Raw genomic sequence first — 17,965 nt, forward strand, 5'->3', positions numbered from 1 at the left:
AAAAAAAGTTATTTACTTGAACTGAGTGAAATAAAATAAAACCAAATCCCAGACTAGGAAGTTTTTCTCCAGATTCCTTCCACGTTCCTTGGCATCTTTGATGTGTGACCCTTGCCACCCACTACCCTCTCTTTCAGCTGGCCCTCCCTGTAATAGCCTCCGAATGAAATGATCGTCCCCAGGACCAAAGAGGAGGCTGTGGTTTCCATAGATGACTGCCCGCTGCAGGCACTGCTTACTTGTGGTGTTTATTTCAGTCCCTCCTAGCTACAGTGCCTGGAGCTGGAAGGGTCAGTCCACAGTTTGAATTGGCATATTTTTAAGGTCTTTTCTATTATGAAATATTTATGAGAGGAAACAAGGTTGGACATTCCTGCAACCAGTCCAGCGTAAGAACGCTATGTGCCTTCCTCCCCGAACATGAAAATGCAGTCAGTTATTTAATGGAAGACTCACATACCTTGTTCCTTTACATTTCAAGTGAGCTGTCAGAGGAATGTAAACATTTATTTGGAGAGAGCCTTCAGGTAAAGGATTACCATATGCCGCACAAGGAAATTCCAGCATGCCCACCAAAATTTATGCTGTGGAGAGAGCTATGAATAGAAAGTTTGTACACTGTTATGAATATGGATAAAATACATCACTCATGGCCGGGCTGTGGCATGCAAAATTGAAAAACACATATTTTGGATCACTCAATATTTTCAAAAATACATTTAAAAGAAAATAAACATGGGATCTTGTGTGTTCATTTACTGTTTGAGGTACCTTCAGAGACATCAACAATTTTTCTTCCAGACCACTCACTTCTCTTGATAACAGGAGGTTCTTTGGGAGAAAGACATCATGCTAATTCCTGGGATCTCTTTGTTTCCTTAGCCAGTACCCATTTACTGGGAGTTTACTTGGTGTTCAGAAGCAACAAAAACAAATGCATCCAGAGGGCTACGTTCAGTTTTAAAGGTCAGAATTCCTCATTCTTGGCCACCTCACAAGGTGACCTTTTCATGAGTGTTACCTGACTGTTGTTCACTTCGCAAATAAATGTAGTTAACATTTTTATTACTATTATTCTATAGTTTGCCAGGCATCACTGATATTTTTGGTATGTTCAGCATCAGTTTCTTTTGAAGCAAAAGATCTTCTGCTACATGTGTTAAAAAGAGATATTGAAACTCGTGTTTGCGAGAACAGCCCTGCCATGCAAACCAATGTCTTCTAAACCCCTCAGCAACATTGCACTGCACTATGCAATGATCATATCAGTGCTTCAGAGCTTGCTAGCAGGCCATGTAAAACTTCTGTATTCCAAATCCCTATGTCAGCCCCCTCTAATTGTGTTTACAGTAGTGCCTCACCAGCTTTTTTAAGTGAGAGAGACTCATAGGGTGATGTGACCTCACTCCAAGAAGTGTGTGACAGTGAAAAAACTTAGTCTGGCATCAGGCCCAAACTGTCCAGATTATTTTGATGTAGAAAAAGGGAGAAACTTGATGTGGGATAACAAAGTGACTTGATTATTTTTCAGTTACCACAAAATTGGTTTATTTTAACTGGAAATTGCACCTGACAATGGAACGAGAGAACTGAGCAAAACGTTATTAATTTAAGGTCTTAAGATTCCTGCAGCCTAAAGATTAACAGCCCAAACCTAGCTGGAGGATAGCTGTGGTACCCATTTTTAAGCTGAGTGTCAATGAGCTCCCCAAGAACACACACCCTTGCAGACATCCCTACCCCTCTCTCCAGGATATTGAAACTGAGAACTTGAGACAAAAGTACCCTACAGTCACTTGCCCTTGTCCGCCAGCACAGTCCCCAGCACCCATTGCAGAGGTACTGTAAATTACGTCCCTCATAGGTGAATCTGAGTGCAAATTGGTACATGAAGTTATTGTCACTGAGAAACAACAAGGATGTATGTTTTGTGATGAAACAACAATGTACATGTAAAGAGGTATTACTTTGTTGTAGCAGAGAGGTATAACCATCGAGTGGAAGCTTTACTGTAGTGTAGGTGAGTTGCCAGTTGAGGCTGAAGGAAAAAACTGATCTCAGTATTTTTGCCTTCAGTCATGTCTTTTAGAATAGAGGTGGTAGTATAAATTCCAAAGCTACATCTAAGAGCATTGTCCAAATGCTTCTTGAAATTTGTTATTGTTTGGCACCATGACCACTGCCCTAGATAGCCTGTTCCAGGGCCCATTTTGGCGATGAAACAATTATTAAGAGCAAATATTTGGGGAATAGAGGGTGAAGAGACAGCCATTGAGATTTTAACATTAAATGAGCATCAGATGCCTTAGTTGTTAATTCTTATTCTGATGTAGCAGCTGTATCTCTGATCTCTCTGTAAATAAAAATAAAATAAAATAAAATAAAACAGTCTACCAACACTGGGATTAAAAAATTCTGATGCTTGTGTGACGGTTTTTACTCAAGGAAGCAAAGAATAATATTTAAATGAAATATAGTATCATAACAAGATCGTGACTTCAGACCATTCAGGGTCACCATGTTATGAATTTAATACAGCAAAAGCTCAAAGTACTTTTGCCAGTTTCTATCCCCCCTTAGACAAGAAGCTGTCAATGATGGTGAGACAGAGAGAAAACAAAATTCAGTGTGCTCATTCAAAGATTTCCTCTTGAGCTAGAGGTCATCTGAAAACACTTTGAAATTTTAACATCAGCTAAATTTTTAAACACGAGGCCCTACCTGAAATATCTCAATCTAGCAAACAGAATACCCAGTTTGATTCTGTAGATACTGATAAGTGGAATCAGAGTCCAGCACCCACCTTTGAAAGCTGAGTGCAGGAACAGGGAACAAAAAACTTTCTATCCTTGTACCTACTTGCACAAACATTGTAGCAGGTCTGATCCTCCACACTCTTGCTGCATGCCTCTGTGGATGTAAATCACATCAAAGGGCTGCTTGGAAGCGCTGCCCTGAAGAAAGTTGCAGTGTGCCTGCAATTCCTCCTGGGTGGTGCGCTCCTGGGTGAGGCATAGCCCTTCTAATTATGTCTCATTAGCATCCTCAGGGCGGAAATAAATTTAAATACTATGATTTGCATAGAAAACATACTAAGATCTCAGAGAACCGGCACACTTTTGCACACACTCTTTGGCATAAGGTCTATAATTTGATAGGGGACTCATTTATTGCGACAACTCTTAACACCCACGTCCCACTGCTGGTCATCTGTATAGTAAGGGAGGAACAGAAGAGACCATCCCCAAAGGCTCCTGGCCAGAAGACTAAGTGGTGACCAGCACTTCTGAACATGAATTTGGCTACAGGTTTTTTTGTGAAAACTCTTTCTAAAAGAAATGTGTGTCATAAAATAATTTATTGCTAAGCCTAAATTCCAGGTATTGCAATTACTTCATCTGCTTGAAGGTGTGCTAGGTATACTCACTGTTTCATGCATGCTGTTAATTTTTGCAGAAAACCTTGTTGTCCTTGAAGTAGAATAAGAACAGCTACCCCTGAGTTTGCCTATAATTGCCTATCTCATTGTTAGCTGCTGTGTTTCTCACCTGGGCCAAGTTCCCAATGCATAATCAATGACGCACAGAGACAGGCAGGGCTAAGAAACAGTCTTGTTTTTAAAAGTAATTGATGCTTGGTTGACATAATTTGCTGCAGGCTGCTTGCAGAAATAATATGCATGCACATGTGTGTTGATTCCACTCCAACTCTATACGTATGTATACAATTTATCTTGAAAATTAAAGCTCTCAGGGAGAAGTTTTCATCAGTGTTTTCACCTGTGGCCTAAGCTCTTTTCAGATCCATTAGAGCAATTGCTGTAATAAGGAAAGGTTTTTGATTGGCCACAACAAATAACTGGCCATTGTGGAAGCAGACTTACCTCCCTGGAGGGGTGCAGATGAAGGTATGTGGCTGGGTTAGGGTTTTTGAGACAGACAGCAGAGGTCTTACAGGTGTTAAAAAAACTCTGGTAATGTACTGTACAGAGAACTATTGGAGAGGGTCTAGAGGAGGGCCATGAAGATGATAAGAAGGCTAGAGCACCTCCCTTACGGACAGACTGAGGGAGCTGGGCTTGTTCAGCCTGGAGAACAGAAGGCTGCGGGGTGACCTCATTGCAGCCTTTCAGTACCTAAAGGAAGCCTACAAACAGGGGGGGAGTCAACTCGAAGAGGTAATAACAGGGCAAGAGGAAATGATTTAAGTTGAGGGAGGGAAGATTTAGGTTGGATATCAGGGAGAAGTTCTTTACTATGAGAGTGGTGAGGTGCTGGAATAGGCTGCCCAGACAGGTTGTGGATGCCCTGTCCTTGGAGGTATTCAAGGTCAAATTGGATGGGGCCCTGGGCAGCCTGGTCTAGTATTAAATGTGGAGGTGGTGGCTCTGCCTGTGGAAGGGGGGGTTCCTTGAGGTCCCTTCCAAGCCATTCTATGACTCTATGATTCTATGATACCTAAAGATCCCAGTGCAATTTTTTAAGCATGTAATACTCCTTTAGGATATATATATATTTAAATATAAAATCTCAAGAATTTTTTAATCTGTAATTTTGTGATAGGGATGGGGCTTAATCACTTGTCATTTCTTAATGTTTAAAATAGCATATTTACTGTTATTTTATGGATTTCTTTAAAGCCTCTTAGTTGACAGTTTTCAATGGCAAATTCCAGGTGCGCTTGTGAATTGCCTAGTGTTGTTTCTTCTAGACTGCATAAATATAACAGTTCTTTCAAATTGGAAAAAAAAAAAGCTCAACAACTTGCACGATAAACATATGTGCAAAATTTAGTACATGAAAATGATAAATGTTTCCCAAATTGGGAAAACAAATGCTAATTAAGAAACACTGTAAATCTACAGAACTTAACAATTTTGAAGAGAAGAGGAATCATAGATTAGGACATCTGCTTGTCTTATTTTTCTTATTAAATACTTTTATTTTTTACTTAAGCCAGGAGATTTACTTGTTTTCTTGTTCTTGTTGACTACTTGTAATTTTACCCTTAACTATGAGCAACAAATATTAAGATAGAGGAGTTTAACATGATTGCATCATTCAGAAAGTGAACAGAGAGAGGTATCTTGAAGTAGCTAATATTTAAGATAACAAAACTTGTTTCTCTTATGGAATTACACTGGTTCTTGTGCTACTTCCAGCCCACTTTTCTAAATGCATCAAATTCAAATGTAGAGGTAGAATGACTATCCAGATTTTACATTTTTTTCTTTCACAGTATTTGACCTCTTCAAATCTTCATGTAATTATGAATATCTATGTTAATTATTGCTGTATAAATGAGACATTTGAACACATAGCTCTTTCAGTAGTGAATTGAATGTTTTGCATTAATTTATGAGTAATGAGACTACAGCTGCCATGCTTTTGCGAAAAACTTGAATCCTTTTCAAATAATGTTTATATTATAAATGTGACATCTATCTATACAACTATCTGTAGCAGAACTATGACATCTACCTTTCTGGGGTGTGAGTGTGATCAAATCAAATATAATTTGACTACTGGTGACATGTCTTTTTGTTTTGTTTCTGGAACATTTTTCTTACTTTTGCTGATTATAGCAGCTTTATAGATCTCAGGGAAGTAAGTTTGAAATGTGAAATTGTATGTGGGTGCCACTAACTGTATAACTAATTTACATAAACAAAAGTCTGTTAAATAAATAAGACAATTGAGAAGTACAGTAAAGACTTGGGTTGTATATGTTGCTGCACTGATGATGCAGACGTTTGAAGGTGAAATTTCTGTGACAGGCCTATCTTGTGTACCTGGTATGCTGTTAACAGAAAAGCAGCCATTCCTTGCTGTTTGCAGTTGCTGATGGAGGATATTCATCCTCTGGCAAGAAATAAGTCCTTCAAGCTAAACCTTTCAGGTACATTTGCATCCTCCAAACAACAGTCTCCTTTCTGGGGAGACTGTTAGCTAAGGAAGTCTCACAAAGGTAAGTTTACTACTTCTAGAACAGAATAGCTCCGTTGGTAGTGACCTACAAAGATCATCGAGTCCAACTCTTTGACCACTGCAGGACTCCCCAAAAGCTAAAGCATTTTACTAAGGGCATTATCCAAATGCCTCTTGAGCCCTGACAAATAAAGGGCTCAACCACTTCTTTAGGAAAGCTGTTTCAGTGTTCGACCATCCTCAAGGTAAAGAAAAGTTTCCTAACGTTCAATCTGACACCCCCCTGGCACAACTTTTAGCTGTTTCCCACGTTCTGTATCATTGGTTACCAGGAGGAAGCAGAGTCTGGCAGCTCTCTCTACTTCCCCTCTTCAGGAAGCTGCAGAGATCAATGAAGTTGCCTCTGAGCCTCTTCTTGTCTAGACTGTGCAATCCAAATGCTCTCAGCCTCTTCTCACAGGCTATGCCTTTCAGCCCTACTACCAGCTTTGTTGCCCTCCTCTGGACACCAGCAAGCATCTTAACATCCTTTTTATAATACAGAGACCAGAACTGCACGCAGCATTCAAGGTAAGGCTGCACCAATGCTAAATATAGCAGGAAAATCACCTCTTTTGATCTTTTGGCTGTGTTTAATTCAGTCCAAAATACTGTTTGCCCCATGGCTTCCAGGCTACACTGCTGGATCAGCTTCCGCTTCCTGTATATTTCCCTCTTCTTCCTCAGTTTCAGCTGCAGGTCCTTGCACAGCCATGACAATCATCTGCCTCCCCTGCTCAGCTTCTGCTGGGGGATGGAGAACCATTGCACTCTCAGAAAGGTGTCTTTAATGAGCTGCCAGCTCTGTTCTGTACCTATGCCTTTAAGGACAGTTTCCCAGGGGATCCCACTCAGCAATTCCTTGAGCAGCTGGACGTCTTCTCTTCTAAAGCACAGGGTCCTAGCTCTGCTTTTTGCCAGGCCTGCATTATTCAAGATCACAAACTCCAGCAAGGAATGGTCACTACAGCCCAGGCACCTCCAATCTTAACCTCTCTAATGCTCTCCTCTGCATTAGTGAGCATCGGATCCAGTAAGGCTTCACCTCAGGTTGGTCCATCTATTACCTGGACTAAGAAGTTTCCCTTGACAGACTCCAGGAATCTCCTAGATTGTCTGCCACCCACCATGCCACTATCCCAGCAGATATCCAGGTGGTTGAAATCCCCCATCAGGACAAGTCTGTGAGTGTGACGCCTCCTGCAGCTGAAGCAAGAAGGCCTCCTCAACAGCCTCCTCCTGATCAGGTGGCCTGTAGCAGACCCCAACCACTACATGCCCTTTGCTGGACTGATCCTTGATTTTTTTTATTTTTTATTTTTACCCATAAGCTCTTGACCTGATCATGGTTCTTCCTCAGACACAGCTCTTTGCAACCTATCCACTTCCTAGCATAGAGGGTAACTCCTCCACCCCTTCTATCCTGTCTATCTCTTCTAAAAAGCCTGTAGTTCTCAATCAGGGTATTCCAATCATGGGATTCATTCCACCATGTTTCCATGATAGCAATTAGGTCATATTTCCCAACTGCACTGTGGCTTCTAGTTCCTGCTGTTTATTTCCCATGCTGCATGCATTGGTATAGAGGCACTTCAACTTAGCTGTTGGCCTTGTTGACTTTCGGAGGAGCCCTCCCTAGTGCCTCCAGGAGAAGTCTGGGGTTTTCCCTTACCTCCTCCCAAAGTAACAGTGTTCCCACACGCTTCTCTGTTACCCAGTACACCCCCTTCCCCGATTATATTAGTTTAAAGCCCTGCTAACCAGCCCAGCCAACTTGCTCCCAAGAGTATATGTGGCCCTTCTAGTCATTCAGCTCCCATCCACCATCAGCATTCCCCCTTTCTCAAGGCTGTGTCCCAAGCTGAAGCACCCAAAGCCCTGAGTGTGACACCATTCACAAAGCTGTTCATTCAGAATGTCCATCCTCCTCCTTTTGTATGGATCCCTGTCACCAACTGAGAGGGCAGAGGAGAAAACAACTTGAGTCCCTCATTCCTTCAGCAGTCTTCCCAGAGCTCTGAAGACCCTTTTGATCACCAAAGAACTTCCTTTGTTTACCTTTCTGTCTTTCCTTTTTGTTTATAATCAGACACTTAGAAATAAAGAAAGAAATGAATACACTGATCTTCATATATCTGTATGACTTCAGAAGAAGGAACCAGAGACTTGAACTCCAACTTCTCCTTTGCCATAAAGGGAATTCAGTGTTGTTGGTCTAAAATGAAGATTTTTGTGAAGGCATGGGCAACATACTTAAAACAACTTGACATCATACCAGAAGGTTAATGCAATCTGTTCATTCCCAGCATAAGAAATCAGTTGTTCACTGGATGTCTTGTAGTCATCGCTGATGTTGCTTTTTTCCTCAAGTGTACCATAACAGTTAATTCCATGATTTTAACATTCCTAGTATATTGGAACATCTGACAGGCCAGAAAACAACCCCTAGGTAAAAAATAGCTTGATAAAGTCATGTTAAAGAACAGATTAATCTTTAGGCAAATTCACATAGTTGGTAGCTTTTTCTATCATACAAAAATAAATGTTGCTATACAGATAAGAACTTTTGTTTCCCCTTTATTACTGAAGTTGCACAGCACTCTTGTTTGAAAAGATACTTTTTGGTGCAAAAATGCATATTGACTTGGGATGGTGAATTAAAGAAGAGGACAAATACTACTTTTTTCAACTTTTCTTTCTATTTATGATAACATTTTAAGCTGAGACCTGGTTCATCTCACAGGTTTCTCTTACCTACCGATGGGGATTATGTTAGAAGAACAGCTACCATGTAGTAAATGAAGGCAAATGAGCTTATCTGGAAGATGGTTCCTTGTTGGCCTGGGTCATCTTTTAGAGCTGCCTTCTTTCGTGGCCCATAAATGTAACCACTGGGAACCATGCTCTTACCCAAGGTGACAAAGCTGGGTGCTGGAAGCCAAACGCGAAAACAGCCATAGGTGTCACCATTAATATAGGTTCTAGAGAAATAAACTTGTACTGCATTTGCATAAATTTCTGAATTTGTTCATTAGCAATGAAACTATGTACTCTTTATGGTCAAATTCCATGTTCCATCTTTCTGTAAAACCCATTCTTCATCTCTGCATGAAATTTCTCCATGGTAGATCCGCTTTAACAGACTGAAAGGTCATCGGCAAAGCAATGAATAGGGATAAGCAATGTGAAAAGGTATTTTTGCCGTAGTTATGGACTTTCTTCTGTGGTGATGTCTTGTACTCCATTAGTCTGTTGCTCCCAGATTCCTGCACTACTATTCAGAGAAGTGTGGCACAACAAAATTGATTTTTGCACAGAATAATGCCTTAGCTTAAGTTTTCCGCAGGACTGGAGTTCGTATAGTTTAGTCCAAGATAAATTACAACCTTGTTCATACTTTCTACAAATTTGCAAAGCATGTTTGCAAGTACATTCCTACAGCATTTATAAATAATGAAGTTCTGTGCATGATAGAAAATTTCCAGAGGAAGTGTCAGGATTATTATTGAAAAAGTCTTGGAAAGGATTAAGAATAAATTAATTTGTTCAGATTTACAAATATTTGGTGGAGGCATAGGGAGTATGCTAGGTATGTCTAGTATTGCAAATAGAGTGTATTATTTTTGCCACTTAGTGGTGAGAGCCTACATTAAAATGATTTAGTAAAATTTAGTAACTTGCAGAATCTCAGTTAATGAGACCTCTGTTCATTATTCTTGGATCCAATTCAGTTTACTATATGATGTGCCTTGTATCATGGGACCATGATCTAATTATTGAAGTCACTGGGCATCAATTTCAGTTTGGCCTCATATCTTGGGTTTTTATTTAGTTTGTTTGTTTTCCCAGAAGATGGACCCTAAATTAGTAGATATTTGTTTAAACTCTTTGATGTCCTAATCTCTATATCTATAGCAGAATATCTGTGCTGTAACTAATATAATATTTTAATGACTGTATCCTCTGCAGTAGAACACCATCCTTATTTATGGTTTTGTACTTGCAAATGCAATTATTAATTAATCTTAATAGGGACTAGTTGCATTTACAGATTTTGCAGAAAGCCTTACCAGCCTTTTTCCTTTCCCCCTTGAAGTCGTGCCACAACTTCAAAGAGAGAAGAAAACAGGATTTTATGCATTTGGATTAGCTAGTACTGCAGCATTGGATTAGGACAGAAGGATATCAGAAAAAAGAGGAAGCCTCTTTGTGTGAATATGCATTAGACCACTGATCCCTTAGCTATTCATTTCTACATCTGTCAATGGTGCTACATTTATATTTTCTATTTCTCTCCTTTTTGAAATAATGCATTCAGTAGGCTTCTGTTGCAAGATGCGGTCAGGATTGAAAACAGCCAACTGGACACTAACCACTATGCTCTACTTCAAAAGATGCCAAGATGGGGCTGTAAATTGCGAAAGTAGAAGGTCCTGCTGCTTTATGAAAACCCAGATATTATTAATTCTGTAATATTTTCACAACGCTGCTTAATTTATTACTAAGGGAAGGAATGTGATGTTTTACTAGCATTTACTCAAGACAGATTTTTTTTCTTATTGCAACAGCTGGAATATAGTAAGTAACAGCCTTCTATCATGCTTTTCAATCTAGTGCTGGTTTTGCACCAAAGAGAGTTTTGAAAGTACACCTACATGTCTAACTGGTTCCCCTGCTGTGCTACACTGCACAGGTTTAAGAGGAGATGGAGTCTGGTTCACCCTCCTTCAGTTTCACAATCAGATTTCAAACCCATGTATGATATCAGTCAGTGTCTGTGTTTAAATTATATACAGTTTCTAAGAGGTACAATCTCTCAGTTTTACCTAAACATAGAGCTACTTTGGGGTGCAATGCCTTTTCTGTGAAGTGGTCGTGGAAGCTAATATAGCGTGTCATGGTATTGTACAATACCATACAGTATAGAAGTTCTGTCATATTCAAAAAATTGAATATCCCATAGAAACTCTTCTACAGATTAAGCCCTGCTTTCTGAGTATGTCAGGCATAAGTAGAGCTGAGTATTTTCAATAGATAAATGAATAAAACCAGTTCCAATTAATCTGCAGTGATTATGCCAAGCAGATGAAAACCTTTAAAGAAGATATGCAGAAACATTCTTTGGAACCTATTGAAAACATGCAGGAAGTGCAGAAATCTTATTTTCTTATTTTCTTACTTTCTTACTTTATGGACCTTCCAAATTACCAAGCCATCTCTACACTCTACAGCCACTCAATACCATGTAAGTCTGTACTGTGTCGATTTATGTGTCACTACGCTTGTATACGGCCCCAGGGCTCTCCTGAAAAAGGAGTAGCCATCTGACAAAATAATGTAAACTGCATGGTTTTGTTTGTTTGTTTGTTTGTTTGGATTTTTGTTGTTGTTGTTGTTTTCCAAAGACAGAGTATTTTAAAAACTTGGATTTTCTATTAGCTCTTGGTAGTATACCAGGAAATCATTAGCTGTTCCCAGCAATGATGAATATACATTCATTGAGTAAACAGGAACTCAAAACTGATCCCTCCCTGAAAAAACAACAAGTGAAAGTACTCATAGAAAACCTCAGGCAAACCATATCAGTGATACAGACTACACATCAAAAACTCATGAATATCTTGTCAACACCAGAAAACCACATCAAGCATGTGTACAAAGCATGAGAGATGTCAGACAAGGGTCAGAGGTTTTTTTGAGCCGCGGTTATACGGTGTCAATGTAGACATCCAGAGCTCACTAGTCTGAGAAGTTTAGTCATGCAAAGTGTATACTTATAGATTCTTTTAGGTAGTGTTTCAAAACTTCCCTCACAATATTTATTTATACATAGGTTGCTCTGAAAGTAATGCCTCCTATTAACATTCTGAAAAGATTTTATTGGCTACATAAGTACGAGATAAATATGTATTCCAGAGCACAAATATAACAGAAATAGTTATGATTTTTAAACACATTTACTACTATGATATACTGTGTAATTCAGGAGAGAACTTAATGGCTTACTCACATGCAAGCTAATTATCTGTAAGATAATGTTATCTGTGCTTCACATTGTAAGTCAACAACATAAAGCCTATGAAACATTTAAGACTAGAGTTTAAAGCTCTTCAGTAGAGAAAAGGTATGCATTAATGCAGCATTAGGTGCAATATTCTCAGGGAGCTGTATCTATCAGAAACACTTTCTGTGTTTATGATACAAATACAGTTATCAAATCCTAGCCCTACTAAAATCTAACATGGTGGCTGCAGTCCTAACACAAGTTATCCAGCAGGATTTGCCTTGGGACTTCTGCCATGATTTTTAAAGTAAATCTTAATAATAATTTGTGCATTGAAGCCCCAGGTTTCGAATATTGCTTGTGCACTACAGTCCTCCTGTGTCCAAAGAATATACAGAGGGGAAGGAGCAGTCTTTTCATCCTTTATTTGCACTCTGTTTTTCACAGAGTAAGAATGCTTTAGGCAGGTAAATGTTCTTTCTTTTTTTTTTATTTTATTTATATTTTTACTTATTAAAATAATAAGTAATGTCTGCATTTTGATTTGTTCCTATATGGAAAGGACTGAATGACAAATCTGCCTTCTGTTCCATGTACAGAACCCAAATATAGCTCCACTATGCTTTATTATCAATGAGAGAAAATGCCAGCTCTATTTGCTAAAATACAAAAAATTTCCTCTAATATGGAATTTTTCAGGTTAGTTGGTGACCCGACTTTTTTTCCATGAAAACATTTATACACACTCTTAGGGATGGCTGGAAAACTGTTGCTACATTAGTAGGCCTACATTTCCTATCCTCCTCTTTTTGTAAAGAGGATGATACAGAAAAAGGAGCATATAAATGTCATATCACATCTAAGCATTTTTCTACTTCACGAAGACTTCATAGTTAATGTAGGGAAAAGTAATCACGTCAAAGAGTGGACTAGGTAGACTTAACCATGAGCTGAAACTTTAGGAAACAGCTATGTCTGAATCAACCAGGTGTCAAAGCCTGGAGTCTGCTCACTGGACAAAACGAGACGTTGGGATGGAAGAAGCTTGATCCTGTGCACCTTAGCACCTGGACAACGTTACTTTGACGTAATACAACTGGATCACATGGACATTTTGGCAGTTCTGAACAGGAAAAACCGGAAGCCAAGAAAGTAATGGAAGAGCAAGTTGCTTACTTTTGCAGTAGGCAAGTGAAAATTCAAGTCAGGGCAAGGGCAGCTGAAATGGCCAGAGAAGGTGTGGGCAAGGGAGAAAATTGTTTCTTCTCACTTGGCTTAAAATTCCATCTTGGTTTTAGCAACCACAGGGATTTACTGTCCTGTCAGTTGACGTGATGAAGCCCAGTGGGTGTCCTCTGGCGACCCACTTTTGGGTCATGCCCCAATGCTTGTAAGCTCTTGGTCTAACAGATCTCTGAAATAGGAAGTTTATTCTGATGTGGTTCTTGCATGGTTTAGAAGATATTTTGAAGGGAGGTTTGATATAGGTCATGAAGCACTGATGTGGTTTGTCTGTGTTTTTCCGTCTGTTTTTGTTCAGGGAGGGACCTAGTTTGAGTTCCTTTCACCACACATCTAGTTCCTTGTTTCATAGATTTTTGCATGATCCCCTGCATTTTAGGAATGTCTAAAAGTCAATCTTGACAAAGTGTAGGAAGCATCTGATCCTGAAGAGCTGCTGGAATATTCTTGCCCAAGATTGCATGCCACCAACAGTAACACTGGCTTACCACCAGCTAGATTTCAGAAAGCATTGTGTAACCAAATTTTTCTTGAGTTTTCAGAAACATCTAAGCATTTGACCTGTTTCGTTATATTTGAAATTCCTATTGGTCAGTTTTTGGATACTACTGAAGATTCAGTGTGTGTAAGCTAGGGCCCTGCTCCATTAGCTTAGAGCAGCCATATTTAGACAGCTGGATGCTGCGTGAACAGCAGTACCTGCCATCTTTGTTTGGAAGAGGTAAATAACCTCTGAAAGTAGACTGTCTACAAAGGAAAAGAAAGTACACTTACTGTGTACTGAATTGGGGAAGGAATGCAAGGATACTCTGTGGGCCATCTAAATATCTGCAAATACATTTGTCTCCTTCCAGGGACTGAATAAAGAGGACTGGATTAAGTTTAGATAGAGAATTGAACTTCCTGTTTCCTTCAGTCTAATATTCACTGATCTCTGCAGAAGAAATATTTTAAATGATTCCTTTCCATTTTTTTCTCTTAATTTTCCCTTTTCTATTTGTGTTCTTGAGTGAAAAAGCACAGTCCATGCTAACTTAAATATTCATATTAATGTAAGATACAGCACAAAACCCAATTCTGTTATACTGACAGAAAATCAATTCATCAGGTTCATCTAAGAGTTGTAGCCTTAAACTGAAGTGTCTCATAATGGCAGAAATAGCAGATAAAATAAAATTAGAAAATCCTGGAAGTAAGGTTTTCTTGACTTTCTGGACAGCAGCTGCTGTCCTTATAGTAAGGCTGTGAAACTGGAAGAGAAAGTAGACTAATCTGTGATGTAGAGTAGTATTTGGTGGCAGAGTATAGGGATGAAGTAACTGTAATAATTACTATATTTTATTTCCTTATTGAATGACTCAAGAACCCATGACTTGATATTTCTGTGATGAACCAAACAACATGTACTGACATTCCTAAAGTTATCTATAGTTGCATATAGTGATCTGATTAGATTCTTGTCTTCTTTCTTATTTCCACTTGTACCTGTGTATACAATCACTGCATGTTGCTTCATAAACAATTTGACCAAGCTCTGACTAACATCGGCTGTGGTGGATCTCATGTTGTTTGGGTGGTAGAAGAGTAAAATTATGGAGAGGAATAGTAAAAGATCAAAAAGTCATTCAGTTTTGTTCACGTCTCACTGATGTGAACTCACTTTTCAGAAACAAGGAACAATGGTTGTACCAAGAAGAAATATTAGCAACTTTTTTTTTCTAAGGTCTGCAAATTTTAAAATCACATTGGAATTTTGTTACAGCTTAGAGTATGTGGGGATGGAGGACTGAGTAGGATAACTGAGGAATTTTTTTAGGTATGTGGATAAGAAACATCTTGTAATTTGGCAGGGACAACATATAGCTTAGTGTGGATGGTATAAATTTAAGAGTAACATTGTCATTTCTCTGCTATGTATAAGGGTTATGCAGCACACAAAAAATGATGAAGTTCCTAAATATCAAAATAATCTATGAATATCATGGGCATTCTGGCATGTTTGTGCAGAAGGCTTTTGGCCCATCTATGATGTCAGCAGTCTTAAATAATGTGGAGCATTGCAATACAAATGGAAAAGATTTAAATGAGAGCTTGAGGTTTTGCAGGTAACTGCTGTAGTAAACCACTAAAGGGACAGTGGTTACTTCCTGAGCCAGACTGATCTATGCTAAGCAGTGCTCACCTGACCGGTAAATAGACAATACTATTCAGAAGCCATTTACCAGGTGAAACATCAATACAGTGTCTGACAGGAAAGAATGTGTTGGCAACTGCACTTGAACCATATTCCAAGAGCAAAACTGAGAGCAACCATGCTTCCGAATAATGACTGTTCAGAGGCTTTTTTTGAAAGAGGAGAAATATATTACAGATTGTGACAAATCCTCTTTTCTTATGCAAGATGATGATTAAAATTATAAATATATGTATATATATATATATATAAAATATATAAACAACCCATAAAAAAACATGCTCAAGAAAAACAGCCAGGCTAGGGAAAAAAGTGTTCTTGATTTTGTTAACCACTGCTTCAAAGCACTCTTGTCATGACCCAGACTGTAATTGCTACTATAAGTAATAGTACAAGGTCTTTATTTCAATAAATACTTTTGAGAGAAGTAGGAAACTACATTTAACAAAACATTTCCCTTCCCAACTCAAATGTTTTCTGCACAGTCTGGGAATCCTGTCAATGGGAAGATATATAGAAAGATAGTACTTTTGGTTCAAAAGGTACCCAAATGCAAACTGTCAAATAGAGGCAGAAAATACCTCTAATTTCTTTTTCTATTTTTAGATTTTTCCCTATTTGTCTACACTGACGACTGTTAGAGGCGGACACTGGCTATATGGAACTTTGGTCTGACTCACCTGTCTTACATTCTCTCTTGGTTTTGAATCGTATAGGCATGATGAAGATGACACTGTCTTTCTTTTCACAAAACCAAATGCTAATAGTACTTCTTCCTTTTCAACTTTTCAAACCTCGGAGAAATTCAAAACTGTTCTCCCATCAAAGCCAAAATAATGTTGATAAAATGGTAAAGTGATAAATCCTAAACCATAGAAGATGATAGTACCTGGCCACAGGAGAGGTCTTTTCTCTTGTATAACGACCAAAACATGGGAGTATTATTGATTATCCAATAATCCTATGAAGCAGGTGTTTTTTTCTCATCAGCATATGATGAGCAAGGGGCACATATACAAGGTAGCCCTACTTATTGATTTTGGCTAAAATATAGGGAAGAGGCACATAGAAAATAATTTTCTGTACTTACAGTTTCATCTTTATTGTCATACAGCCTTCATCTAGTTTATGAGGACTTTTAACCTACAAAGAAAAGGGTTCTGTAGCAGACTTTCCTTCTTTAAAGAACGCCCATCTAATGTTAGAGCAGACGCTTGGTGTAGATACTTTTGAAACTACAGACTGTTTTTGTTCTTAATCATACACTTTCCTATGCCAGCAGGAGGCAGAGGTCTGAGTCATGTGCACTGGTTCATTTGTTCAAAGCTCATCCAATGAGAAACATGAAAACTGAAATTGTCCTTCTCTGAAAAAACTGTAGCCATTTTCAGTAGGATTCCTTTGAACAGAAGGGACAAATTCTAGTTGAAATCCAGATACAACCATTGAGTATGGTGGGTAGTTCTAGGACCATGAACTTCCACTGTGTTAAAATGTGTAAACCTCAAATGTTTGAATATGTGCATTTGCAGTGATTGCAAGTTCCCTGCATGTAATATCTGACAACTTCAACAAAAAACATTTCCTGGACACAGTAGGAGGTCTCAGAGAGGGCTGAGAGTCTTGCAAGCTTGATGAGACAGACATGTTTTAATTCCAAAAAGAGATGTTAAATTCTACAGGATCAAAGAATGCTGAAGTGCAGATGCTAGCAAACTACCTTAATCGTACAAAAGCTAAGAGAAACATCAGGGAGTCTGTACCTTCTTAGGGAAAAATCTTTAGAATTTAATGACTACTACCATAATGGTACAGGAACTTCCATAACTCGTAATTGAATCCTGGAAGGAAAATTTAAATATCTTGTAGAGATGGTATTATTTTCTCTTACAATCTGAAGTATTAGGACTCAGAGATGAGAAAGATTGGTCAAACTCTTAATGAGTGACAATGTTGCAAGAAATCCAATCCCTACAAACATGGTATTTGTATGTATTGCTATATATTTGTATATACTCTATTGCTATATATTTTCTTCCATTTGTCTGGGCTGTCTAAGGCAAACAAGTTTGTACTTCTTCCAACAGCACTTAATGGGTAAATCAAATTTAAACTACTAAGAATATAATCAACTACATTTGAGGTACTATTCTGGCAAGGATTTGATTATGACTGATTATGTTGCACACGTCAAGATCACTGCTAATCTTTGGCATGAGAAACTGATTAAAAGGGATTTTTTTTTTCTACGTCAACTTATTTTCTTTAAAATCTTCCCACAAACAATCTGTCAGCATCACAAAACGTTTTCTAATCATTGATGGAAGCTGGGCATAAGCAGAGAAGATACCAGAAGTTTTTTAAGTATAAAATTTTAAAAACAGTGTATTAGAAGGATAGGGCATGACCTGTTAAAACATCCATCCACTCTTTGCGTGTTTCTGGAAAGATAATCATATTTGTATTTGCTCTAACAGTCTCACAGATGCTGAGTATATTTCAAAGGAAAAAAAAAATTAAGAGGAAATTTGGCAACTCATCTACTGCTGCCTGTTTTCT

This window comes from Meleagris gallopavo, chromosome 2 (assembly GCF_000146605.3).
Source record: "Meleagris gallopavo isolate NT-WF06-2002-E0010 breed Aviagen turkey brand Nicholas breeding stock chromosome 2, Turkey_5.1, whole genome shotgun sequence".
Lineage (NCBI taxonomy): Eukaryota > Metazoa > Chordata > Aves > Galliformes > Phasianidae > Meleagris > Meleagris gallopavo.